Genomic DNA, 27,004 nt, shown 5'->3' with positions numbered 1-27,004 from the left:
CAATATAATTTTTTTTCTTATTATATAAGTTTATTGTATTTTGTGTATAAATTTACTGTAAAATTTAAGTCCATAATTCCTATTCACGAGAAGCTTCCCCAAAATGGCTCCGTTGACTGTTTATTATTGATTGGACAGTTCTATAATTTACCTTTAGTAACACTACTTATAAAATATTGCATATTTTTTAATTAACAATTTATATAAATTTATTTCATATTGGTTTCCAAGTTTTTGGTAACTTTTTACTCTAAAAATCAAGTTTTCTATTTAGCTTTCAGGAAATGCTGATTACTGATTCTTTTTTATTGAAATATAATTTCTATCATGACTTTTTCACTGTTAAAATTATGTATTAAATGTATTTGTTTATGGTCACATTTTCAACTTTTTATACTCTATTTGTATGAATTAAATTAAAATTTAACTGTTTTATTTTATATGGATATACATATAGATAATTAATATCTGCCTATTTTGAAATTACAATTATTCACTTATATATCTCTTCTTACTTATATATATTTAAGATAAACTTTTTAAAAGAGGGTTTTTAATTAATTTAAGATCAGATTCATCGGGGCCCCCAATAGTCTAGTGCCTACAGCCCCCAAATTTCTAGATCGGTCCCTGATCACAACAAAATTTATTTTGTAGATAACATGTTGACCAAGTATCAAATGATTAAATTTATAAACTTCTGTGAAGTGTGGTTCCTGCCAAAATCAGTAGCCAGAGTAGCCGCCATTGTTAGAGATTACCGCTGCCACATGCCTCGGCATTGATTCAAAGAGACTTCGGATGTGTTCTTGGGGTACAGCAAACCAAGCAACTTCCACACGCTGCCAAAGTTGATCTGGTCTGGTGTGGCAGCTGGGGATGTAATCTGGGTCAATCGTTGAACAATCATGAACCACATGCTTTCTATCGGTGAAAGATCCGGAGAGCGAACTGGCCATGGAAGCAATTCAATCTGGCGATTGACGAAGAACCCTTGGACAATGCGTGCTACTTGTGGTCGCTCATTATCCTGTTGAAATATGGCTGTGGGTAAGCTCTGAAGGTAAGGAGGGACAACTGGCTCCAGCACCTCGGAGATGTAGCGTTGGCTGTTTAAAGTACCGGCAATGCGTACTAGAGGAGTGTGACAGTGATATCCAATACCTCCCCACACCATAATGCCCGGTGAAGGACCAATGTGGAGGTGCATAACGCAGCTGTTCAGCATCCTCTCTCCACGGTGTCTCCAGACTAGAATACGACCATCGTGGTGCTGCAGACAGAAGCGTGACTCGTCAGTAACAAGGGCGGCGCCAGTAGGGGGTCAGGGGGGCAATTGCACCCCTGTCGGGCATGGTCAGCCCCCCCCCCCCATCGGGAAAATTTTAAAGTCTCGTCGGGAAAATAGTCTGGTCACATTTTTTTTAAAAATTATGTCAAAAATTCATTTACAAATGCCTAATAAAACATTTTGTAGTTGATTTTTTATTTATTTATTTTTAAGAATCAGCAACAAAAATTAGTAGAATATTTTGTAAATTCTATGTAATTGCAGTTTCACTGCATTACTCATAACTTTGCCCATACCTAGTTAAACTAGAGACCGGATGCGAATAGACATGCGTGAAATTGACGACTTTTTGAAGTCCCTTAGAAATCCTTTCACACAGACACATCTTCATTTTCTTGGAAACTTATCCAAATTGCTATTCTTTCTTCTGGAGAAAGGGGATATCTCTGCTGGGGGAATAACTGACAAAAGCACTGAGGGATAGAAAGAAATGCAGGTCCTCTTCTTTATATGCAATGTGTTTATCAATGGTTTATGGGATCACATAATTGCTTTTTGAAGTTTTCAAGCAAAATGAAAGTATAAGAATAAAATAAATTTTATTTAATTTTTTAATTTTTTTTCTTCTTAATACTTATAAATGAGGAAAATCATTTACTTATTCGGATTCAAGGTGTATATTTTAATCAACGCAATAAATATGCAGTCGGTAAAAAAGAAAAACAGTAACAAAATATTTTTAATTTATTATTATTTTTTATCATTTTCTTAGTAGTAAAAAGATTGTTGATTGATTCAGAAAAACAATTAAACTGTTCATATTCAATTTCTTAAAATATATATTAATCAACATAACAGATTCTCATCGACTTATTTTATGTACAATGTATGAAATGGAAAAAGGGAACACCTTGATTACTTTTTATTTAATCATATTTTCACGTACAAAGAGTCAGTACCATATTTTAAGTTACGAAAATGGGCAGAAAAGCACATTCTGTTCTGGATAAAAATACAAGTTTGTCTATAGTTTTAGGTTTTTAATTTTCAAAATGCGGAAACAGCCGCAATCTGGAGGATATGATCTGAAGTTACGGCAAAGAATGGCTTTAATTTTAACTTCGCTCTTCTATTATCTCGAGAACTTTTTGAGTGTATTAAAAAATGTTCGCATAAAATTACAAAAAACATTTTATACACAAATTTTTAAGCAAAAATAATTTTATTTATAATAAATATATTTAATAAATAATAGTAATATATATTGAATTGTATGTTCTAGATATTTTTACATCCTTTTAATTTCAAAATACGAACTTTCCGAGCAATCGATCAATTAGTTTTTGAGTTATCAAATTTTAAAAAAGTCAGTTTGCTTAAAATTTCATTTATCTCGAATTATTCAACCGATTTCATTCAAATTTTGCATTTCGCAATTTAAAATTGCATTCCATAAAATTATATAAAAATTTGTATATCTTGCTATTTTATTTCATTTTATCCGTCGTTGAACAACCGACCAAATTTTCGAGTTTACGACTACTAATGTTCAACTTCGTAGCCTTGTAATTTTGAACCAATCCAGAAGACAAGGAAACTCCTGGGTAAGTACCCCCAGAGGTATTGATTTCTTATGGGAACATGGAGGACTTTGCGACTCGACAGATTTAACGTGCATCAGTCGCCCTTTACTACACGGGGATTTCAAAAATCGGGATTCAGAATTTTTCCAACTCATATTATAAATACAAATATAAAAAATATTAAATATTTTCTAACTATTTAAAACTATATTTTTTGCGTGGCATTACCTTTGGAAAAATGAATTTTTGCAATTGTATGAAAATTTTTTCGATTCAATCAAAAAGCAAAACGTTCTTGAGATATGACGAGATTGAGATATTATCATTGAGCAATTATTTCGAAGCTATTACTATGAAATTAACAAAAAAGGACAAAATGGAAGACGTTTTTATTTATTTATATCTGATATTAATATTGAAAGTGAACATAATTTCAGCTTATTTTCCTCTTTCAATCATAATCCTTAAAATTATCAAAGCATATATATATGGATAACCATCAGCTAAATTATCTTTCTATATAAAAAAGAAAAATTATTTTGCTATTATCAGCAATATTGACATACTTCAAATGAATGTACAGTGCGCAAAAAAATAAATGGACCCACCGGAATAAAGTTTAATCTTAAGTTCGGATCTTCTTGTTCTAGGACTCATTCTTAAGGGTTCGAGAGGGTGCCATCAAATATACTAATTAATTAGTCCAAAAGATATTTTAAGTTAGGAAATTAGACATAAAAACGTTATCCGATTAAATATACCTTTCTTCGACGGATTCAGATTTCTGACCCCTAAAATATAGTAGTTTCAATCTAGAAATATTGTTTTAATAGTTTTTTCAGGAATGCGCTTGAAAGTTAGGACCCTGTAATGTTAACTTTAGTTTTTGCGTATTTCACTATATCCCAATTTTTTTTAAGCGAATTGTTGCATACAATTCCTACTAGATCAATCAATTCCTATTCGTTTCGCCAAAGATAATTTCATGCAAAATGAAACTTTTAGTAAACATTTAATATTACTTTATTTAAGTCGAGAAACTTAAGAAATGTAAGGTGTGTAATTTTTCACCACTTGCAATTTTAAATGTCAAAATACAAAATTTAAGCAAAATCAGTCAAATAAGTCCTGAGAAATAAAATTAAAAAACTCATATTTTTCGAAATTTGGTCCCCTGACTTCTTAATTTTTAGTGTCCATTTTTTGTAACTTAAAATTCGTAACTATGAAAGCAAAAGCAAATTTAGAGGAAGGAATGTTTCGCGTTGACATGTGGTAAACAATAATCAATTAACTGTGTGAACAGGGCGAAACAAAAATCTTGGTAGAAAGTGTGCTTTCAGCTTCGCAGAGAAACGAAAACATAGGCAGACAAACAGCAGCCATGTGTGGCAATTTTTTTTTAAAATGTAAGTTAGTTAATATTAGTTTCTCGGAGGCAAATTTAAAATTTGTAAATTGAAAAATAGTTACAAATTTAAGGTATATTGTTTGAATCTTATATTTTAAGCCGATGGACTTACTCTTTTTCTCAAATGGAGAAATTAGTATTTTGCCGGACATAGATGTTCACTTTAAAAGCATCTTTGAAAAGAAAAAGGAATCGCAAGGAGAAATTTTAAAAGTCTCTTTGTATTTATTTACAATATATATTTACATCGAGTCCCCTGATCAAAATAGCCTTTTTTTTTGTCCGTAAAATTATACTATGTAACAATTTTAAAAAAATTCGAATTTTACAATTTTCTGGGCATAACCATTTCGAAGTTCGTTCCGAACGGGGCAGGATATCTTTAGATGGAATACGTGGATGCAAAAAATGTACTTAAAACTTTATTTGCAAAACATTTAAATGATTCAAAAGCCAATCGATGCGAATAAAAATAACATTTTATATCAAAATGTTCTTTAAATGTTTTGTTAAATGTGCATGAAATTTCAAATTTTTATTAACGAATAATTTATGAGAGTAATAAGAAGCGTAGAAATTTTTTGAAATTGCGGTTACTGCTACAACTATTTTTCTTCATTACAGAAATAATTTTTATGCTTACAATGTATGGTAAATTGCACCATACAGTACAAAATACATCGATAACAGAAAAAAAAAATTAGATTTAAATTTACATTAAAAGGAATCTGCACATTATGGTATCAATATTAGTGATTTTAGATTCTTAGAAACACACTTGGAAAAAAAATGATGTGAGAAAAAAATGTAAAGTATAAAATTCGTTTTAATTTAAATATTTTGAATTAATTTGTTTGATCCCCCCTGTCGGGGGAGCCTTGACCCCTTGTCGGGCAGAGTCTGGCGACACCCTTGTCGTCAGTAAAGACAATTTCATTCCATTCTGTCGTCCACATCCTTCTTTCACTGCATTGGCGGTGGAGGCTTCTATGGTTCTGCGTCAAGGGTAGACGAAGCAATGGACGTCTTGCGGACAGACCACTCTGCTGTAAACGGCGTCGAATGGTACGCGCAGATACTGGATGATGCATTACAGACTGAATGTGCTGTGCTATGGTTTGTGATGTGACTGAGCGATCAGTCACTGCCATGCACACAATTCAGTGCATCACGTGAAGTGGTGCTTTAGCGCACGTGTTGATTTATGCTGGAGAATGATAGTCCATTCAAACAATGATATTAAGCATATAGCAGATTTAATGAATATAAGTCCAAGTAACTACAGTGTAGTTAAACATAATTGTAATACAGCTTTAGAAGTGACGCGAAGGAAATAGCGAAAGTCTCTTGCATCAGAGCTGATCGTTGAGATCCGCCATCGTCAGGTGTTCGAGCAGGAATGAATAGTGGCGTTCCCCCTGGTAGAGGTGAGGAAAAGGAATGACGTCAAACTCCTTGGTATCGCCATCTGTTGATGGTGGTTGATATGGTTTTCGCCCTCGGAACTTACTGGAGTGATCAGTATGGCCCTAAGGCTGGAAAGTTTGGAGACCCCTGATTTAGACTAAAATGTATGAAAACCGACAACAAAATGACATCATTTGCTGCCTGCTTGTTGACGTCACAAAACCTAAGACGCTGATTGGCTAAGAGAGAAAAAACTTGGATGGACAGTAGAACATGCTCTACTATCGTCCAAGAAGTTGGACCAAGTACTTGGATGGTTGTTTACACGATCCAAGCTCAAAGAAAAACAAGTTTCCATCAACATCAATCAATCTCTGTCCAAGAAATTGGATCGTCTAAACAGGCCTTAAATATTGAGGGGATTCAAACCCCTTGGACCCCCCACCGGTTGCGACGCCAATGTTTTCAACCGTGCGTCCATCTTCTTACTCACATATCTTAAGATGCGAGCTTTTTCTGAAAACATATTTTGGATTGTGTACATTTTCTTAAATCCGCCTTTCTTAGCTGCGTCCAATTTCTTAAATTCGTATTTTGAGTAGTGTCCTGTAAAAAAAAGCTAATCGACAAAAAATATTTTCCTAAATTTTAAATCTAATCGGTGTTTATAAGAAAGTCCTGAAAGAAGGTTTTCGCATAGCAGTTTCGTAGGACCTTAGAACTTGGGTATCATTTTCATTTATTTGATTTCCCCTGAATGAGGTTGTTCGCAAAATATTTTTTTATTATTTATTAATATTTTTCCTGAAAAGGTTGGTATTTACACTATTTTTTTTTGGGGGGGGGGAAGGTTTTCGCTTTGTATTTCACTTTATCATGACAACCCACAAAAATACAAAAACAAGGTTTACCATTCGTTTATTTTTTTAACCTACATGATAATAGTATTTAAAAAAGCTTAAAAAATCATTTTTTATTGCTTTTTGGAAAAAAGGTTTGAAATTGTAATATTTTTGTTTCATTAAAGAAAGGTTTATATTGAAAACATTTTCGCGACAATAAAAAGAAAATTAAGACACAAGGTTGCCGCAAGGTTACATGCTTTTTGGGAATAAATATTTGAGATTAAGAAATAATAACCTAAGAACATGGAACTCCTGACCTTAATAAAAATTAAAATTTTCATGTGTCAAAAAACATACTTGTGGTTGATTTATAATAACCGCGTGTGGGTACTCAACAACTATATAAATCTACACTCGAGGTTGAAAAATAATAACCAAAAGTAAAACATCGAACACTTCACGCTCATAAAAAAAAAAATCCAGTGGTTGAAACATACACTTAATGTTGATCTATAACAACTTGATGTGTAAAATGACGCGCCTTCAGTTGATAAAAAAAAAACTCTACAAGCATAAAAATATATACTTGAGTTTGAAATATAATAACCTGAGGTAGAACATAAGACACTTTACGTTAGTAAAAAAATACCTTTCAACTGCTAAAAATACACTTGAGGTAGATCTAGAATAACCTGAAGTGTTAAATGAAACACGACCTTAGGTTGTTAAATAAATTTATTCACAGGAGTGAAAAAATATATTTTTAGTTGATAAGTAATAACCCATAAAAATTATGAAAATGAAGAACCTTAAAGTAGTTAAAGTAGTAAATATCTACCTTCCCACAAATGTAAGATGGAATACCTCAGCTTGATAGAGCTTGACCTCTACAGGTATTTTTGTGGTAAATTTTGAGGGAATTCATTTGCACCCTTTTCAACCTAATAATGGATTTAAATAACTTCATTTAAACCTTGGAAAAACGCCTCATTTACATCAGAAATACCTCAATTTTTTCTTAAGGGCGAGAACAAACAGTAATAAACAAGTAAAAAGAGTTCAAATCAAAATTGCCAAAAGAGCAAATTCTTTCCCAATCTGGCAACCATGTCACATTTTTTAACAATACATCTCTAAATAAGTAAAACAAATTTTCCCTTTCAAACTCACCAGAATTACTTAATATCATTATTAATATCTTATGAAAAAAAGCAGATTTGAGTTCAGAAATTATCTGATTTATTTCTGTTATTTAAAGCAAAATTATCAGTTTGAAAATATCGCCTCCCAGAATAAGCTGTAGTAAGCAACTATAAACTTTCTAACCGGAAGTAGAGCAGGTCAAGAGCTCGATATTGTTGTTGTATACATTTGAATTAAAAACACCATTCATTATTACTGTACCAATGGATTAGTGGGGAGATTTCCGTATCGTTATCTGTGGCAGAATAACCGCCAAGTCTTGGAAGCTTCCGGGCAGTGGCCCGCGAGAAACTAAAAAACAAACATCACAGAAAGGGACCAACTTGAAAGGTATAACTCGTAGCCACCCCCGGGCAAACATCTACGTGTTTTTTTTTAATTTTTTTTTTAAGAAATTTGCAAGTTTAAGATCTATTTGGCAACTTGGCGATTGTAGTTGGCGAGACAGATCATGATACGGAAATATCCCCGGATTAGTTTCTGTAAAGTGACGCTGTTGCAAATATTGGCAAAATAGCTGTGAGTATATTTTACCGATCATCAGTGCAATGGATAGTGCTTTCAATATAAATGTAAACAACAACAATCTCCAACTCTTGACCTGCTCTACTTCCAAGCCGTGCACTATCACACGCTAGTGTTAGCATATTGTTCGAGCAACGAGATTAAGTTCATTCTTCAAATTATCATTCCCAGAAAGCATGTAACCTTACGACAACCTTGTGTTTTAACTTTATTTTCATTGTCACGAAAAGGTTTGCAGTAAAAACCTTTTTCCAATGACGTAAAAATATTGCAATTTCCTACCTTTCCTCCTTAAAGGAAAAGTAAATGATTTTTAAATCTTTTTTAAAAAATATTGTTATTTGGGTTAAAAAACAAGCAAATTGTAAACCCTATTTTTTGCATTTTTGCTTGCTGTCATGATTAGATTAGCAGAAATATTAAGCGAAAACCTTTTTCAAAGGAAACGAAATAAAGCAAATATTAACCATTTCAGCGAAAATATTAATAAATAATTCCCAGAAAGCATGTAACCTTACGACAACGTTGTGTTTTAACTTTATTTTCATTGTCACGAAAAGGTTTGCAGTAAAAACCTTTTTTCAATAAAGCAAAAATATTGCAATTTCCAACCTTTTTTCCTAAAAGGAAAACTAAATGATTTTTAAAGCTTTTTTAAAAAACACTGTTACTTAGGCTAAAAAATAAGCAAATGGCAAACCTTAATATTTTCATTTTTGTTCGTTGTCATGATAAGGTCAGCAGAAATATAAAGCTGAAACCTTTTTCCAAGGAAAGAAAATAAGGCAAATATTAACCTTTCCAGCGAAAATATTAATAAATAATTAGAAAATATTTTGCAAAAAACCTCATTTTAGGGAAAGCAAATAAACGAGTATAAGACCATGTTTTTGGATTGTTTTCTAAGGTCTGCGAAAGTATGCAGCGAAAACCTTTTTTTAAAGTTTTCTTGTAGTCACGGTTTAGATTTAAAAAGTTGGGAAAACATTTCTGTTGAGTCTGAATCATATCAAGTCAAGGGCTTTACCGTCTTCCTGTTATAACGAGAAATACTTTAGCAGTTTTTGAGTTTTGCTTTTTTAAGAAAATGTGAACCCAACAAATAAAAGTTAACGTTAATTTTTCGAAACTTTTCATTCGAATAATCACATTAAAAATGAATAAAATTTTAAAAAATTTCATTTTGATCTTCAATATTTTTTTTCTTCAGAAATTTAATTTTTTTTAAAAAATTGTCTTTAGGGGTCCTATGCGTTGCGCTTCCTTTAAAATGTGTGGCCTATTCTCGTTTATTTTACCTCATTGCAGACCTAATTATGGTATAGCACTAAAATATCCGCACCAAGAGAATTTTATTTAAAATATTCGATAAAAAAAATATACAAAAAATTCGCCCAACAGTCCCTTGTGAACTAGATGGTCCACGATTTGTGACTAACGGCGTGATGGTGACTATAAAATCAGCATCGCGCACCTTCCGTTTTTATTTCCACGACAAGCTGGTACCTGCTCTAAAGCTGGGTAGATTCAAAGCCTAGACCCATAGCTTTATTTCATCATATCTTAGGAGTGAATTTAAAAACTTTTTGCGCACAAAACTCACTGTATAGTGTGCAAAATAAGAAACAGACCTCCCTGAATAAATTTTGATCTAATGACCGGATCTTCACGTTTTGTGACTCAATTTTAATGGTTCGAAGGGATGGCATAGGCTAATTAATGCAGACGATATTTTAACTTACGAAATCAGGCGCAAAATTTTACTTTCTCTGAATAAACATACCTTTTTTCAGACGCATTTAGATTTTGAACCCCCAAAATATAGTGGGTTGCCGCAGTCTGGGGAATATGGTCCACATTGTTTGATCAGGAGAGCGATCCAAAGTTTGGATCCCTTAATTGTAATTTTACTTTTTGCGTCTTTCGCGATATATCCAGATCTTTTTAAACAAGTTGAAAAATTTTGAACAGAATTAAAAAATTCGTTATTCTAAAGATAATTACACGCAAAAAATTATTTCTCGTAGGCATTTATTATTTTTTATTATGTTATTAAATAATAGCTGGAAAAATTTTGAATTGTAAGGCATACAATTTCTTATTAAATTTTAATGTAGGTAATTTTGCATGGCAAAACACAAAGTTGAGTTAAATCGGTTGAATTGTTCCTGCGTATATTTAAAATTCGATTTCTCAGAAACAATTTAACCGATTTTGCTCAAATTTTATATTTTGCCATGTAAAATTACCTATTTCTAAAGGATGTAAAAAAATACATACCTCATAATTTAAAATTTTTCCGACTATTACTTTATAAAATAATAATAAAAATATTTACTAAAATATACTTCTTCCATAACATAATGGATAAACGAATTTCATAATTGTGTGCAAATATTTTTCAATTCGCTTAAAAAGCTCTTGAAATATGGTGAAATACGCAAAAAGTAAAATTAACATTATGGGAATCAACTGTTGGACCGAGCTCCTGGCCAAACTATTTAGACCATATTTCCTTGATTGCGGCTAACCTCTAGATTTTGGGGGTCAGAAATCTAAATCAGTTGGAGAGGAAAAAGAAATTATTTAGAGAAAGTACGATTTTTGTCTGATTTCGTAACTTAAAATATCGTCTGCACTAAGTAATAAGCATTTTTGAGGTTATAGTCCTAGAACGTGAAGATCTGATCATTAGATAAAAAGTTATTCAGGATGGTCCGTTAAATTTTTGCACACTGTATAAAATTTCAATAATATCAATTGCAGTTTTTGCGATCAATGTTATAAGGTTGAATTTTTCAACTCTATTTCACTTGGTAGAGTTAAAAATATATTAAGTGCATTAGTGGATGTATCTGTATATTTATAAATCTTATTTTTTATTCATATAGTGTTTTCATTTTTAGTACTTTATTTACAATTTAACCGTGAAATTAAAAAGTTATAAATGCTGATTATTTTATTTTTGAAGAATAAAATTTATTTATTTATAAAATTATATTCAAGAATTTCTTTTCTTTATCGAAAACAAAATAGCTAATTAAATTGTATTAGCATTTTTCTAATGTAATTAATGCTTGTAATCGTTTTTTATTTCTAGTAATTTATTTTTGTTCAATCATTATTTAGAATAAATTGCAATTGTAATCGACACCTAATTCTGGACAGCTACTAGTTGAATTGTATATAACTAACTGATGGTCAGCCCCAGTCTACCAGACAAAAAATGACGCAAGCGGCCAACTCATCCTGGTGTGAGAGATCCCTTTGACGTCGGGCTAACAGTAAGAGATTTCCTGAACGCAAATGTGGTGAAATTTTATCGAAACAAATTTTCATAAAAGCACAAGATGGTCTTAATACTTGACAAATGTATTCCATTGTCTCCTAGATTGGGTTCAAAATTAAAAGGTTTCAGGCATGAAGAACTGTATTTAATATTATTTATATGAGGTGTAAATAAATAATTGTTTGAATGTTTAGTTTTGGTATTATTCAATTACAATCAAGTCTTGTAGATATGTTATTTGTACGTAGAGATTTTACATATAATTTTGAAATAAATTTGTCAAACTGACAATCAAACAATTTGCAACTACAGTAAAATGCTTTCTCTAAAAAGTTTATGAGTTAACAGGTACGTAAATGTTTAACCATTGCTGATAATTTGCATCAGTTTTTTAGAGTGAAAATTTTTTTTATATGCATTTTCAACAAAACACTGTTGAAAATAAAAAATTAGTATTAAAATGTAAAAGGAAGTGATATAAGAAAAAACACGTTTTTCTAAAGGAGGAGGGGAGGCTAAAAGTCAGCTTAATTAAATTTTACTCAAGTCGTTTAAAAAATCTGGTCTTTTAAATCTCTACTTTTCCTTTTAACGTCTTATTTGTATTAGCTAACAACTATATATCTAAAATACATAAAATGAAAACGGAAAAGCAATAAATAAACTTTGAAAAAAAGTTCTTTAAAAAACTAGAAAAACTTCTATTAGCCTTGCTGTACTGAAACTTTAAGGCAATACTTTATGTTCAAACTTCAAAATTCTCATTCGATTAAAAATAATAATAAAAAGAAAAAAGAAACAATCTCACTAAATTTAACATTAGAAAATTATTGTAAACCTGATTCCCCTCCATCCAATAATACTGTCTTAAAAACTTACGTCATGCGCAACAAAGCACTAATATTACTGCTGGTGATCATTATCACTCTTGGAGTTTGCTTTCGCAATTAAAATTGAAATTGGAGTTTAAGTTTTATTGACATTCTGTTATATTGTTTCAAGTTAAAGATATTCGATTTTCTTTTCAACAAAAAAAGTAGGTACACCGTTAGATTGTATTTCATTTTCATTATTAAGTATTTAATTTACGTATTGTTATTTTTTTTAAGATTATCAATTAATATTACCATTTAACTTAGAAATCTAAAACTTAAATTTATGCTTGGGACGACACAACCTAAGGGACATTGATTATTATGCTCTCTTCTTAATTTCAATAAATTTTAAGTAAACACTGAAACTATAATTTAAATTTAACTATCAATATTTTAATTTATTACTCTTATTATTATTTGACATTAATTTTTTTTGGATGTACGCGTTGCCTGAAGATTCATGTAAATAGTTCCAGAGACATTGCAAAAAAAAAGCAAAAAGTACAATTTAAATAACTATTAAAAAATGAAATTAATACTAGCGTTAATTAAACTTGCATTAATATGAAAATATAGCTCAACTAATAAAAATTATATTTCCCAAATTGGAGATTTATTCATATTAAAATTTTTATGACGCTTCAGACTACTTATCAGGATTTTAAAATCCAAACTGTGTATTACTGTGTGTGTTTGAATCTGAGTTTTGCCAAACGTAGCATTTATAATGCTTTCTTCGCGCACTTTCGAGTTTATTTAAGGCTAGAAGATTGCAATTTAAATTTCGGTAACTTTCCAATTAGCTTAAATCATTAATTTCTAGACAGAATAATATGTGTTTTATTCGTTTTCTAACCACTATAAGTAGAATTTATTGCTTATAGGAATAATCTTCTATCGAAAACGTGACTTTTTTTCCTAGTAGCAGGAATGTTCAATTTAGAATTGGAACTCTGTGCTATATGTCAAAACATATTTTAATCGCTTTCTGTCCACTATTAGCACAATTTATTGCCACATTATTGGCTGATAGGAAGTCATCATAAATCGAAATGTTAACCCCTTCACGACTAGCTAGTGCGCGAATTCAGACTAAACGTCTTATCGGGATGCATGCACACCGTCGCTTAAATTAATTACTTTTATAATTTTGCGAAAAAAGTTTAGATTTATTTGAACGTGAAATACGCAAAGAATTAAATTGACATTAAAGGTTGACCCAAACTTTCGATCCCTCTCCTACCTAAACTATTGGAACCATATTTTTAATATTGTGACGACAACCAATTTAAAGGCAGGAATTGAAATCCTACTAAAAGGAGGCATGTTTTTTCAACGAAACACTTTTTTATTGTTGTCTGGTTTTATAATTTAAAATGTAGTCTACAATAATAAATTAGGATATTTAAGATAAGGCCCTTGAACCAATTTGGGTCACGGTTTAGAACAGCGGTTTCCAACTGGCGACCCGGGGGCCGCATCCGGCCCGCGAAGCCTTTTTTCGTGGCCCGGGAACTAAAATATATTAGTTGTTATTTTTTTTGTGGGAAATTTTCGTACAAAATCTGTATGGGTTTAGAATACTTTTCTCGTTAACAAAAACCTAATTTCTTCGTTTCAATGAAATTTTACATACCAGCGGTGCAAAAATATTTATTTCTCAGGTTTTGCATTCAAGAAAATATTTATTCAAATACAAAAATAATCGTGAATGTTGCTCTTTTTTATTTCATTTTTTTTTTTTTTTTTTTTTTTTTTTTTGTATTTTGTGAATATAATTTAGCATGTATGTATCAGAAATTTTCTCGAAGAAATTCTCCGTTTTAATTTTTTGAAACCACTCAATTTCGGCGAAAATATTTACGCACACATTTATAAATTTTAAATTTAAAATGCAAATATCTATTATCAGGTGATTGCAGTAGACAAACCTCAATTTTCTCATTGAACATTTTGTGTGCTACTGTATAAGTTTTATGTCTTAACAACTTGATATCTGTTGCACATCAATTGTTTAATACATAGCTGCACATTAAAGTTATTGTAGCCCGAATCATTTAATATGCAGTTAGATATTTTTAAAACTCTACTTCTTATTTTAATTTGTAATTCAATAGTTTTGTTTTGTACAGCTTGGTAAAAATCTGACAGAAATATTTAATGTTCCTTCAAACATAAAAGAGTCCTGTATAAAATTTTGATAAAGTTGCGGCCCGCCATTTGTGTTTTTAATTGTGGCCCCCGGCCTCATCTAAGTTGGAAACCCCTGGTTTAGAACAACAGATTTATTATTTTAGGGAACTACCCTTTTTAATCCTGTTTTAAGTGGTTCATAATAATACTCTGTTATTATAAACCACTAATCATTACCGTGTAATAAAATACTCAGTCAGGAACAGTTTCTGCGATCATTAGTAAAAAACCACGGATTACCCTAACTGTATCTAAGTATTAGATAGTAGTATTGAATTTGTCTGTAATCTGCAATTTAATGCCCTGTTTTCATATTCATTTAAATACATTAAAATTTTATTTGACCATCTGATTCTGAAAAATTGTCAATTGTTTCCTGTATTTTTGAAGAAAAAACAAAATTTTAAAATAAAACGAGATTTAACGTTATATTTCTACGCTAATTATCTGGTACAATGTTGAATTTTTTTCTAAAATTAAAAAAGTGTCAAAGATTTTCTTTTTTGTAAATTGAAGGTTGTTTGATTTCTTGAGTCCTCTACCCAACGCTATTCACTTAAGTAATTTTGTTTGAAAAATTGCTTGTTTTTCTATATCAATTAAGTACTTTAAAAATTTTCTTAATCCGACTGAGCGTTTCACATTTTTGTAATTTCGTACGGAAATTTCTACTCAATACACAACTTTTTCATTGAACAAGAAAAAAAAAATTGGATTTCCATCAGAAAATGAAAGAATTAAAAATGTTTTATATTTTTTAGAAAGATTTCATGTTTAGCTGCCATGGTAAAGACTGTATGGCCTTTGTGGCAAATCTTCTTAGAAGGTTAATAACAGATGAGGTGGCCATCTGCTACAGTTTAACTGGAAAAAGTAAAAGTGGACAATTGAAAAACTCTTTTGAAAAGACTGACATTTACAAGATGATTAGAGGTAACTAATAATAATATATATATATATATACATACACAAAAGAATTATAAAATTTCATTCACATTTATTCATTTATTCACTTTTTTTAGATGTTTGCATCCAGTCTTTTGATACATTTAAAGAAAACTATTTTAAAGAAGCCTTAAGTGACTGGCTTTCACAAGCCAAATTTAGAAAAAGGAGAAGGTATGTTTTATTTTGTTTTTAAAATATTATTGAGCAGATAAATTTAATAGTACATTAATATATAATTAATATATAATTTTAGTTCATTAATATATATTTTTCTTTATACATAAAAAGAAACTTGTAGTTCATATTTTAAATTATTGGCAATTATAAATTATGAAAAAAAAATGAAGAGTTTTATTTGTGTAAAATCTTTTTGTAGTGACGTTTAAAAATATATACTTTTAAGAAATTTTTTTTCATTGTTAATAATTCATTAATGGTAATAAAAATACCTGCTATTATTTATTAATTATGTGTGATATTACATTTAAATTAATATAAAAATTCCAATAACAGTTAAATGATAATCTTATAAAAATATTTGAAAATCTTAAATTTACTGTAAAATGAAATCCGATCAAAATTTTAAAAATTACTCTATGAATTTAGCGAATTCATGTGGAAATTTAAAATCAAACTAAATTCTGTAGCTCTGAAATGCTTACAAGTAGGCACGCAAACAAACTCAGGAGTAGACTTATTATTTTATTGTATATGGACAGGATGCGCGAATACTTTTATTTATTTTTATTGATTAGTTTCATGTTTAAATTATTAACGGAGTCACAGTATAACTTCATAGACAGATTCTGGTGCAATTGTTTTTTTTCCTCGTATTTCACTAAAAAAATCTGTTAAAAAAGATTTTTGTAGTTTTCTTATAGATATTTCTATAAAAAAATTACCTTTTTTTTTCAAATTACAAAAAAAAAAAAAAAAAACTACTGTAAAATGTTTTGATCTGAATTATTATGCATATTTATTTGGTTTGTTCAAAGTCTTTACTCTTCGACGACTAAAAACTTTGATATCGAAATAACAACAAACATTATATTCAACAAGTTCAGCTCAAGCCAGAGAATAACGAAACCTGTTTTCCACAACCCTTTACAATGATCAACACACATAATGGGCATGAAGTTCTCTCGCTTCTCATGAGATGAAAAGACAACCACAATTCTAATTTCTATGGTAAACACCATCTCTTGATCCACAATCAAAATAAAAATTTTAGATATCAACTGTACAGACTTTTACCGAACTGTGTATGATCTGATATGCAGGAAGAAAAAATCTTATTTACAAAGATTTTTTTAACAGTTTTTGTTTCAAAAAAATTCATTTACTATTTTTTTTTCCAGTAGCACGAAGAAATTTTCTACTAATCAGAGATCTTCTATAATATGATTAATACAGGGTTTCTGTTTGTTTTTACAGTGTAGTTTCAATTCCACTGATGTAAATTTTCCCATTTTATTTTTCAGGAAAACGAGAGCTGGAATAACCTCAGTTGCTGAATGTTCTGAATGTTTGACAACTTCATTTTTTATTTTTGCTTCGACATATTTTTTATTTTTATATTGATGTGTAATTTTTCATTTGATACAACAATTATTTATGGAATAAATATTTGTTTAAAAATCTATTTATTGCTATTGTATTTTCTACATTTGAAATCCAATTGTTTTTGAGAAATTTTTAACCTATTTGAGCTACAAAATATAAAAACTGGCTTTTATTTTCTATAGATAATATTTTAAGAAGTGTCCCATTTATCTAGACAAAAAAAAAATGCTTTTCCATAATATCAAAGAAAATAATATTAATGCCAGTTGTTAGCACTATGAATTAAATGTTTAAATTTTGTTTTATCCTGTTATATACTTAAAAATTAAGGTAATTTTTTTGTGTGTCCAATTTATTGATTTAAAATATAAGCGTTGCAAAAAAAAAAAAAAAAATTCAAATATTTTTAACATTCTTATTTTGTTGAACAAAAATTTGAACTATTTTAGCATTTAAATCTTAATTTTTATCATTTTTAATGACTTCCTGGTGATTATCAATTTTAACAGGAACTTTAAAATAAAAATCAGTAAGTGAGTTTAAAATTGTAAAGAAGTGAGTTTAAAATTTAAATATAAAAACAATATTTATAAACTTCATGAACAAGGAAATTTCTTATACGTAGGGAAATATGCAAACATACTTTTTTAGCTCAAAGAAGAAATATTTGGAATTTTTTCGCTTAGTTCTTACAGCAAAGTAAGTTTGACTGATTAAAAATGACTATTTCCCCCAATATAATCAAGCAAAATTGATGGAAAGGAGAATTTACCTCGGACTGAGAAGCTATAAGAAGAAAAATATAAAACAAATAATAAAACGCGCTGTCATACAATCGTGGGAGAGATGACGTCACGTTCAGAATGACGTTTTAGCTGACGTACACTAGCAATAGTATTAAATTGCATTGTCAATGAAAATCTCATGACAAGGTAGATTTTAGCTGAGCATACGAAACGCTGCAAACGAAAACCTTATAATTACGTAGATTTAAGATGATTTTCATCTTAGAACTAGCTTTATTCAAGGTTTTTTTCCCGCTTGAAAACCTTAAGATAACCTCGTTTTATGGTTGTTATGTAGAAGGTTTTTTTCCAAGGTTTTGGATTAGGGTAATGTGCGTAGAATAGAGCAGATTGTCGCAGACCTCGTTTTAAGGTTAGAGGGTTTACATGTAAACCGTATAAAAACCCTTTTCAGGTTTACATGAAAAGGTTTTTGTTGGGTGAAAAAAACCTTATATTGCTATCTGGGATTTAAGTTTGAATTTCGAAGTTGGTTTATTGTTGACAAGGTAAGAAGTGCTTTATAAAGATTTTTATTTCAAATAACAATTATAACCTCTTGAAATGACAGGTCTTTAAATGACGAAGTCTCAAAACCCAATAATCACGTTGTGAGCCAAATAGCTTCAAACACAACAAAAGGAGTAACCCGGAAGTATGGATGGTGTTTTCTACACTAGGGAACGCTGCAAGCTCGGGACTGCCTAAATTTCCGGGTTAGTGTTTAAGTTGTATTTTAAAGCCATTTGGCATCATTGTGTTTTGAGATTCTTGCAAACAATGCATTTGATTACTTATTACTTATGTTTACAATGCTAACAATACTGTTTACAATGCTAAAAGTGTTAACACCAACGTAAGATGGTGCACAGCTTGCAACACGAACAAACAGTAATAAACAAGCGGAAAGAGGCCAAATCAAGACTGCCAAAAAAGCGAGATATTCAAAATCTAGCAACCATGTCACCTTTTTTAATAATAAGTAACAAAATGACAAAAACAAATTTTCACTCCAAACTCCCCAGAATTACATACTATCATTAATATCTTATGAAATACGGCAGATTTGAGCCCAGAAATTATCTAATTTATTTCTTTTATTGAAAACAAAATTATCCGTTTGAAAACATCGCCTATCAGAATAACATGTAGTAAGCAGCAGCAAACTTTTTAACCGGAACTAGAGTAGGTGCCGAGCTCGAGATTGTTATTGTTTACATTCCTATTGAAAACACCATCCATAGGCAGTCATGAGCTTGCAGCGCTCCCTAGAGTAAAAAACATCATCCATAGCCACTGCCTTGCATTTTTCGATATTTGGTCAATTTAGGAATTGGTAACTGGGCGGAGTGAGCTTGACGCTTGCTTTTATCCATCAATCTTCTTATAACCCTATATTGATTGACCCTACAAACTTTTTCGCCAAAGCAATTGGCGTTGTTTAAACAAAAGCTATTGTTAGAGGAAGCCATTTTCTGTATTTGTCTGCGCGGGATTTCATATTTTATCATTATGAATGTTTTAATTACAGGTAATTCTTATTAATTAAAGATTTATAATATTAGTGTATGTTTCATAGCAGTATATAAAAAAATTACATGAAATTTAAAAAAGATTAATGAATTTTATTAAATATCTGTGAATACCACGCTTTAGATTTTAAAGTAAATAGTTTGTTTCTCCTCTATATGTAAAATGTATGTATTTTAAGAAAATCGTTATAAAAAAAATTCATTTATCTAAGTTTTTCCCTGCTTCCTTAGAAATCCTTGGTTTGATCTGTCGAAAATGTGTAAAGCAGTTTAGTAATGAAATTTCATTTAGTTAAAATACTTGATTTATGTTTATTTTACTGACATAATACAGAGGTATCTTTTTTTTCTAGGAAATATATTGCTAATTAAAATTTATTTTATATAGAAAGCTTAATATTTAATTTTCTTAAAAATAGTGAAGAGTTTTTTGATCATGTCTAAAATAATTTGTTTCAATTTTATTGAAAACTAATCTAAAAAAAAATTCTGAGAGAAATGGAACAAATTTAGATAATATTTATCATTTTCATTCACAGTTACTGCATTCATTATTATTCTTTTAGGTTGTCTTAACTGTTGAATAAATTATGAGCATGCATAGCTTTTAAAAAAAGATTTTATTCTGTATGTTTCACATTTATGTGCAAAACAATTTGTACTCAGTAATTTGTTTTATTTAAATACATAATACAAATACTATAATAAATTAGAAGATAATTCAGATTAGCAAGTTATCTTTATTGGATATTAATATGAAATTGAATTTTTTCAATTATTTAACTTCTCAAACTATATCTATAATTGTATTTTTCTCATTAATCTAAGATTTTTAACAGTTTACGTTTAAATGGACAATGTAAAGCAAACCTTTCATATTTCTTCTTTCTCTTCATAAAATACAAACTAATAAAATACTTTGTTATTTTTTTTACTAGGTGATTCCCTGGAGAAGTATTTAGCTAATTACTTAAATGCTGAATGAAAATGGGATATCGATGTTTGCACACCCTGGAATCGGTGTGGACAAATTAAGTGTGCAGTTGTGAAGGGACGATGGTGTATTTGTCTTAATTCATGTTGGTAAGTTGAAATGTAATTTATTTACGTACTCAGTGATTATGTATCTAAACCATTTGTTGGCATTGTTTGTATCTTGTGTAACTATTCTAATTTAGATACTGATTTTTTTTTCTTCAATATTACTCATGGTTGTGCTATAAAATAATTTATTTTGCTTTTCTTAAAAATTAAGGAACTAATGATGTGCAATTGGGTACAATGCCCAACTTTAAAAAACTGGCTTTTGTGGTTAATAAAATTTGTGGGGTTATTGGTGAGATTTTGTTTGGTGATCTGTGGAAGAATAATTCTGGGCAGCCAGCCGCCAGGAACTAAAAAAAAGAGAAGGGAACTCGGAAGGTATAACTCGTAACCACCCCCAAGCAACTATCTACAAGTGTTTTTTTTTTTTTTTTGTTATTAAATTTGCAAGTTTAAAATCTGTTGAACACCTGGCGATTGCTTGGGGGTGGTTACGGTATAACTCGTAACCACCCCCAAGCAACTATCTACAAGTGTTTTTTTTTTCTGTTATTAAATTTGCAAGTTTAAAATCTGTTGAACACCTTGGCGATTGTAGTTGGCTCGGCGGATCACTTCCTGAGTTGTTTTTCTTGAACGAAGAGTTTAGAAATTTCTCATGCTGAGGGATCAGCGTATGCATCAACATTTTGTTAATCTTGAAAACGTCACTATAAAGCGATTCAATGAAGTAATTAAAACTTGGTGAATTTTACTTTGGCTAATGTTCTGTGAATCAGCTTTATCTGTGAATGAATGTATTGGATAAGATCACATACATTTAAACTGCCAGTACCATATTCAACTGGCAAACATCTTTGAAGAATGCATGGCAAAGTTGCTAAAAAAGGAAGTGTATTTATTTATACACAACTTTATATACTAATTATATGAAAATATTGTAATCTTGTCTTGACATTTAGCCAGATAACCAGAACTCATCCCATACAAATAAGAAAGAGTAGTCACAGTCAGAAGTCTGTTTAGAAGAAATTTGGGTCCATTAACGAACTATTCACAAAATATCTTTTCATAAAAACTGACATTTCACAAAATAATTTATCTTTCACTCAGACTCTTCACAAATTCGTTTATCTTCATTATTGTTTTGTTAATCGAATAAACCCTTCCCTGGAGGGGGGGGGGCGACAGATATAAACGAAATAAATTTTGTCTTCGACAGACGTTCTTCCTTTATTCGTCCGAAATGAATATTCTGCATTCAGCAGTATAGGCAAAATACCAAATATTTGTATGTTGCATCTCTAATTTAGTAGCAGCAATTGCTGTTTATTTTTTAAATTTTAATTTTTTTAATTATAATTTTACAGTGTTGGGCATAATCTTGTAAGTCTTTACAATTTAAAAACTCCTTGAAAAAGTTTTTTTTTTTTTTGCAATAACAGACCCTATTTGCACTAATTCACAAAAGCAGGACCTTGGTTGAAAGAATGTGACCTAACATTTATTTTATATTCACAAATTACGAGTAATTTTTTCTCAATTTTGCAAATACGGACCTTTCACAAAATGTCTGGACAGATCCCTGACAGTACTTGAACAGATTTAGTACTATGATGCCGTAAAGAAAAATATTCAGAATGTATTCAGTAGAGAGTGTTATTTTCTAATATTCTTATCTGTGCTACTTTACACAATGCAGAAAAATGTTTAGATGCAATAGATTATTTTATGACTAATTCTCTCTCTCAATGATTCTGGTTCTATCCTTAAAGGACAGGGGGAAGATTGTTTAGAACATTGTCCCTGAATTATAAATACCCTTCCACTTTAAACGCCTTTGGTAAAATATACTAAATGAATAATGCTAATAACACTAATGAATAATGCCCATTGCTATTTCAAAATAGCAATGGGTATAATGTTCAACACTAAAAGAGATTATAAAAATTTTTTCGATTGCACGGAGATTACTCTAATTCTATTCTTTGTTAGCTTGAATGATATGTAGACTCAACAGAAGCTAATACGAGTGCCTCAGTTAGTATCTTTCTCTATTATTACTATAGTGTTTTTTTGTTTTGATTATTCGGAGAATTGTATATTATTAACAGTGGCATTTTACCTTAATCGTTGTGAGTTTTTTCCCCCAACTGTATTGTTATAGTACGGGTTGTTTACTGTTAGTACAGCACTGTTTATAAATTATTACAGTATTAATAGAATAATTAAAGTCAGAATTAAATGATCTTTTAATGTTTATCAGTATTTGTCTTTAATCAAACTCTGGTTAAGAAAAAGACAGTGCCCCACCAGTTAGTATATTCCTCTTTTATTAATAAAATTAATAATATATATTTTTTTAATTTGATTATTTCAAAAATATTTATTACTTTTGTTTTTATCAGTGGCATTTATTGCATTCTAAATAAAAACTAATTTAATGTTTAAACTAGATACTAATAAGTTTAGAAAATTAATTTATGATTTTATTTTTTATTCTTGAAAAAGGTTTAGAAAATAATATTCATTAAAGAACTGGTGATGTCGACAGAATTTAGATGATTAGATACTAAAAAACTGGGAGCAGTGCAATCAAACCTGAACAATAGACAAACACATCAACATGTACTGGCTCATCATTAAAAGTCAGCGTGGGGATAACTCGACATGCACATTCCATGATCCATCATGGACTCGTGCCTTTAAGAAGCCTACGTGGCTGTCTCTAGGGTAAACAGTGACTCAACAGTGCACATACCAACTGAACAATTGGCTGTGGGGTCATTTATGTTGTGTAAAGAAAATATAAAAAAATCTGTGCTGTGACTAACTATTAAATGCTGTGATGTAATGTCCTGTGGTTGTCTTGTTCTTAAAGCCATTAGTCTTTATATGTAAACCCTGATTGATGCTGCAATAGAAATATTAAATAATATTAATCAGACACTTCCCCTCTCTTTCAGATGTAAGTAACCTGACTAAATTGGGGATCTGCAAAAAGAATTTAAAAGAAAAAATCGAGCAACAAACCTAACGTTGCAATTATTTACACTCCTTTTTTATGTCTTGATTTTAAAGTGACAGATGTGTCAAATCCCCAAGTATGAGTTTGAGTGATGCTTCCACCCAAAAGAGCTGTGAGACCACTCTGAAAGTGTCGCAAGTATGCCATATGCGTGGAAAAAGATGGATATGCCAGGTTTAATAATTATTATTTTTTTCTGTTTATCTCTGCTTATAACTTAAAACGTATACTTCTGTGCTAAATGTTCTTTCACTCTGTAATTCAAATTGATTCAAACTACTGTATGCAATCCTTTATTAGATTCACAATTTGAAGAGTTGTGCTTTTATCTATATACTTAACCATTGGTTGAAATCTTAACAAGGTATCTTGATTACAATATTAATTTGAAGCAACTTGTTCTCTTCTAGCTTTTGCCTGGATTCTACTGGTGCTTCATGTTTGTCCCGGGGAATAGTCTCACAGCATTGTCTGCTTAAAGCTTTTCTGTGAGATATGTTTACCAGGACTTGTTTCTACAATGATGTATGCAGATTCTCATTTAGTTTGAAGAATATCTCTGTACCGTAACAAGATAACATTTCAGTCATTGATTTTGCTATATGTATTAAATATAATTGTATATTTTTTAAATTCATAAAAATAATTAAGCTCTTTATTTTCCGGCACGGTTGTCAGTTAATAATATAACTGAAGTCTTTGATTGGATTCTGATCCACTGTAGAATTTTAAGGTAATATGATTTCTATTTTTTTTATCTAGAAAAATGCTTTTATTTTACAGCTGACTGAGCAGACAATAGCATAGCTGCCAACTGTTCAGAATTTTTTAGGATTTGTTCCTAATTTTTAAATCCAATCTGATATTTTTATAAAAAATCTGAATTTTCATAAAATTTTTGATTTTAAACCAATCCTTTTTTCTGATTGCCACAAGCACGCATCCTGTGATTATTGTGCTAAAGTAATTTTTAGTAGCTTTTTATTGGAAAATATTATTCCAATACTGTCTGTTGCTGATTATTTCACTAAATTATTATTTTTGGAAATTTTTTTTTGTAGTATTTAAACACTTGCATCAGAAATATTTGTTTATGATGTAGATTATTATTTACCTGTGTTTTATAATTTGGAGATAAATAATTATATATTAATAGGTAATGTTTGTTTTTAATATATTATACCGGTATTCCTAATTATAAAATATTAATATTATAAGTTTCCCACAAAAGATAGCGTTTATAGTTTTGTTTTACTAATTTACATATTTAAATATATGTCTATTAATGTTATGATTTAATGTTTAAATTTTTATCTTACTCTCGTAATTAGTGCATATAATTTTGTCTCATATAGTGTTCCTAAGGTTGGCAGCTATGCAATAGTTATAAAGAAAGACTTAGCTGCTTTTTTTCTCAGGATGATGCCACTAGTAGTGGTCATAGACCTTATATGATTGCATCTGCAAGCACCTTCATAGAGTCAAGCTAGCTACCATATTCTGTCGATTGTGTAAGAATAAAAACAAATATACGTGCTTCAAATTCTCAGATCCAACTTGAATAATTTTTTTTTCTTCCTTTTTTATACTTTTTACATATGCTGTACTCTTACCACTAAAAATAAATATATTCAAAAGAAAATATATATCATTTATTTATTCTTTCTTGAAGATGTATATCAAAAGAAAGATACTATTTTATAGTACATATGTATCCAAGGTGCTACTACTTTAACACTGCAACTATTTCAATTTAAATTAATCTCAAGTTAGAATTTAATGCTACTATATTTAATTAAAATTTTGAAAATACGTCCAATAGTACGTTTAGAAGTCATTTGACTAAAATATTGATAAGTATTGAACAAGAGCAACAATTTTCTCTTGACCTGAGAAAAAAACCAGAGTTTCGGGAAACGAAAAGCGTTAGTTAACTTATTTTTAACGAACTAATTTTTATAACTGTAATTCAACTTTATTTTATTTTCAACTAGCTGAATATCCACTCTTCTAACAGGATTAATAAAATTAAAAAACAATAACTCGGTACTGAACAACCCAATAAAATCGTGGACAAAACTGAACGGTATATACTGACAAAATTAATAAGCAAAAACATAGCAAAACCTGTTTTTTGTAGTTCAGCCCATTAAAATTGAGATTAACTGTATTCAGCATTACTAGGCATAATATCGAAATTTACCATTAACTTGAAATTTTTGTAAATAAATAATTTTTTTAATTTATATAAAAGGAATTACCTATATTAATTAAGCATCATTGGCGGCAATAATAGTATGGCGCTTGTTTACGATTAATCTAAACGAATAAGTACCTGAACTCCATAAATGTTGCTTTTTGTAACATAATGGCTTACTTTTTAGTATTTCAATATGCATCTATTACATTACTTAAATGAACTGAGTGTCAGCGTTAATACTTTGACTCACAATTTTCATTAAATATATTTTTTTTCATTATTTCTTTGTATTTATTCATGTCAGGATAAGTGAGAAATAAATTAAGAATTTTAATATTTGGTGAGATGAAATATAACGTGAAACACCATGTTTTTTTCTGCATAAAAAGTCAAACATTTCAAACGCGGCTCACTTCCAAACAATTTAACTAATATGCAGTTATTTAAATCTTAGCGAAGCAGTTATTTATAATTGAAACTTCTTTAATTTACAAAATCATTAATACATTTTTGAATATGAATCAAAAAAAGATTTTTCCAAACTAATTATTTTGAATTTTATATTTCAGTAAAATCTATAATTCCGTAATCTAACAAATATTTTTTATCAGCTGTTTGACTTTTTATTTTTAAAGAGAGAATACCAAAAAGATATATATATTCTTACTAGGAATTAAAAGGCCAAAGAAAAAGAAAAGAGGAACAGCGGTTAATAACACTGAAGTAATTTTCTACGTTTTTCCTAAGCAAATTAGTACCACTTTCCCATTAATTTTGCCTTTCATTGCAAAAGAATTTTTATTTTATTTTAATTACCGCTGTTTTTAAATTATTTACTTATACCGAAACACATTTTGACAGACGTGACAAATTAAATACGTGATTTCAGATAACTTTAGAGATAATTTGGTGACATAGTGCTACCACGTAAATTTTTTTTTTCATTGTTGTTGTTTACGTCGCACTAAAGCTGCTCAATGGGCTATTGGTAACGGTCTGGAAAACATTCCTGACAATCATCTGAAGACATGCCATCACAATTTTGAACTCTGCACAGGTGAGGCTTCCTTCGCTTCGATAGACCGACGACATGCGCGTGAAGTCAAGTACTTACGTATAACATTTTAGCGAGGACCAATACCTCACACCCTCGGTCCCTTCACAGATTGATCCAAGTAGTTTTTCACCCGCACGCTGACAGCGGCCAGTGATGCTCGACTTCGGTGATTTGCTGAGAACGTGTCAACAATCAGTCAATTGCGGAACTGTTGTTGATTGAAAT

At 30.0% G+C, this 27,004-nt stretch overlaps 2 long non-coding RNA genes across 2 annotated transcripts; both read left to right on the top strand.

The window, feature by feature from the left end:
- Nucleotides 1-12,353: 12,353 nt before the first annotated feature.
- Nucleotides 12,354-15,797, top strand: LOC147800965 (uncharacterized). Its single transcript, XR_015430813.1, has 3 exons — nt 12,354-12,590; nt 15,384-15,555; nt 15,645-15,797. It is a non-coding gene; the product is annotated as an uncharacterized LOC147800965 (long non-coding RNA).
- Nucleotides 15,798-19,316: 3,519 nt separating this feature from the next.
- On the top strand, nt 19,317-24,304 carry LOC147800964 (uncharacterized). The gene is made up of 4 exons (XR_015430773.1): nt 19,317-19,449; nt 20,389-20,533; nt 23,461-23,696; nt 23,933-24,304. It is a non-coding gene; the product is annotated as an uncharacterized LOC147800964 (long non-coding RNA).
- The last annotated feature ends 2,700 nt before the right edge of the window (nt 24,305-27,004 follow it).

Source organism: Parasteatoda tepidariorum, chromosome 12, assembly GCF_982258835.1.
Source record: "Parasteatoda tepidariorum strain Cologne lab strain chromosome 12, Ptep-v5.0, whole genome shotgun sequence".
Classification (NCBI taxonomy): Eukaryota; Metazoa; Arthropoda; class Arachnida; order Araneae; family Theridiidae; genus Parasteatoda; species Parasteatoda tepidariorum.
This window is presented reverse-complemented; position numbering and strand designations above follow the sequence as displayed.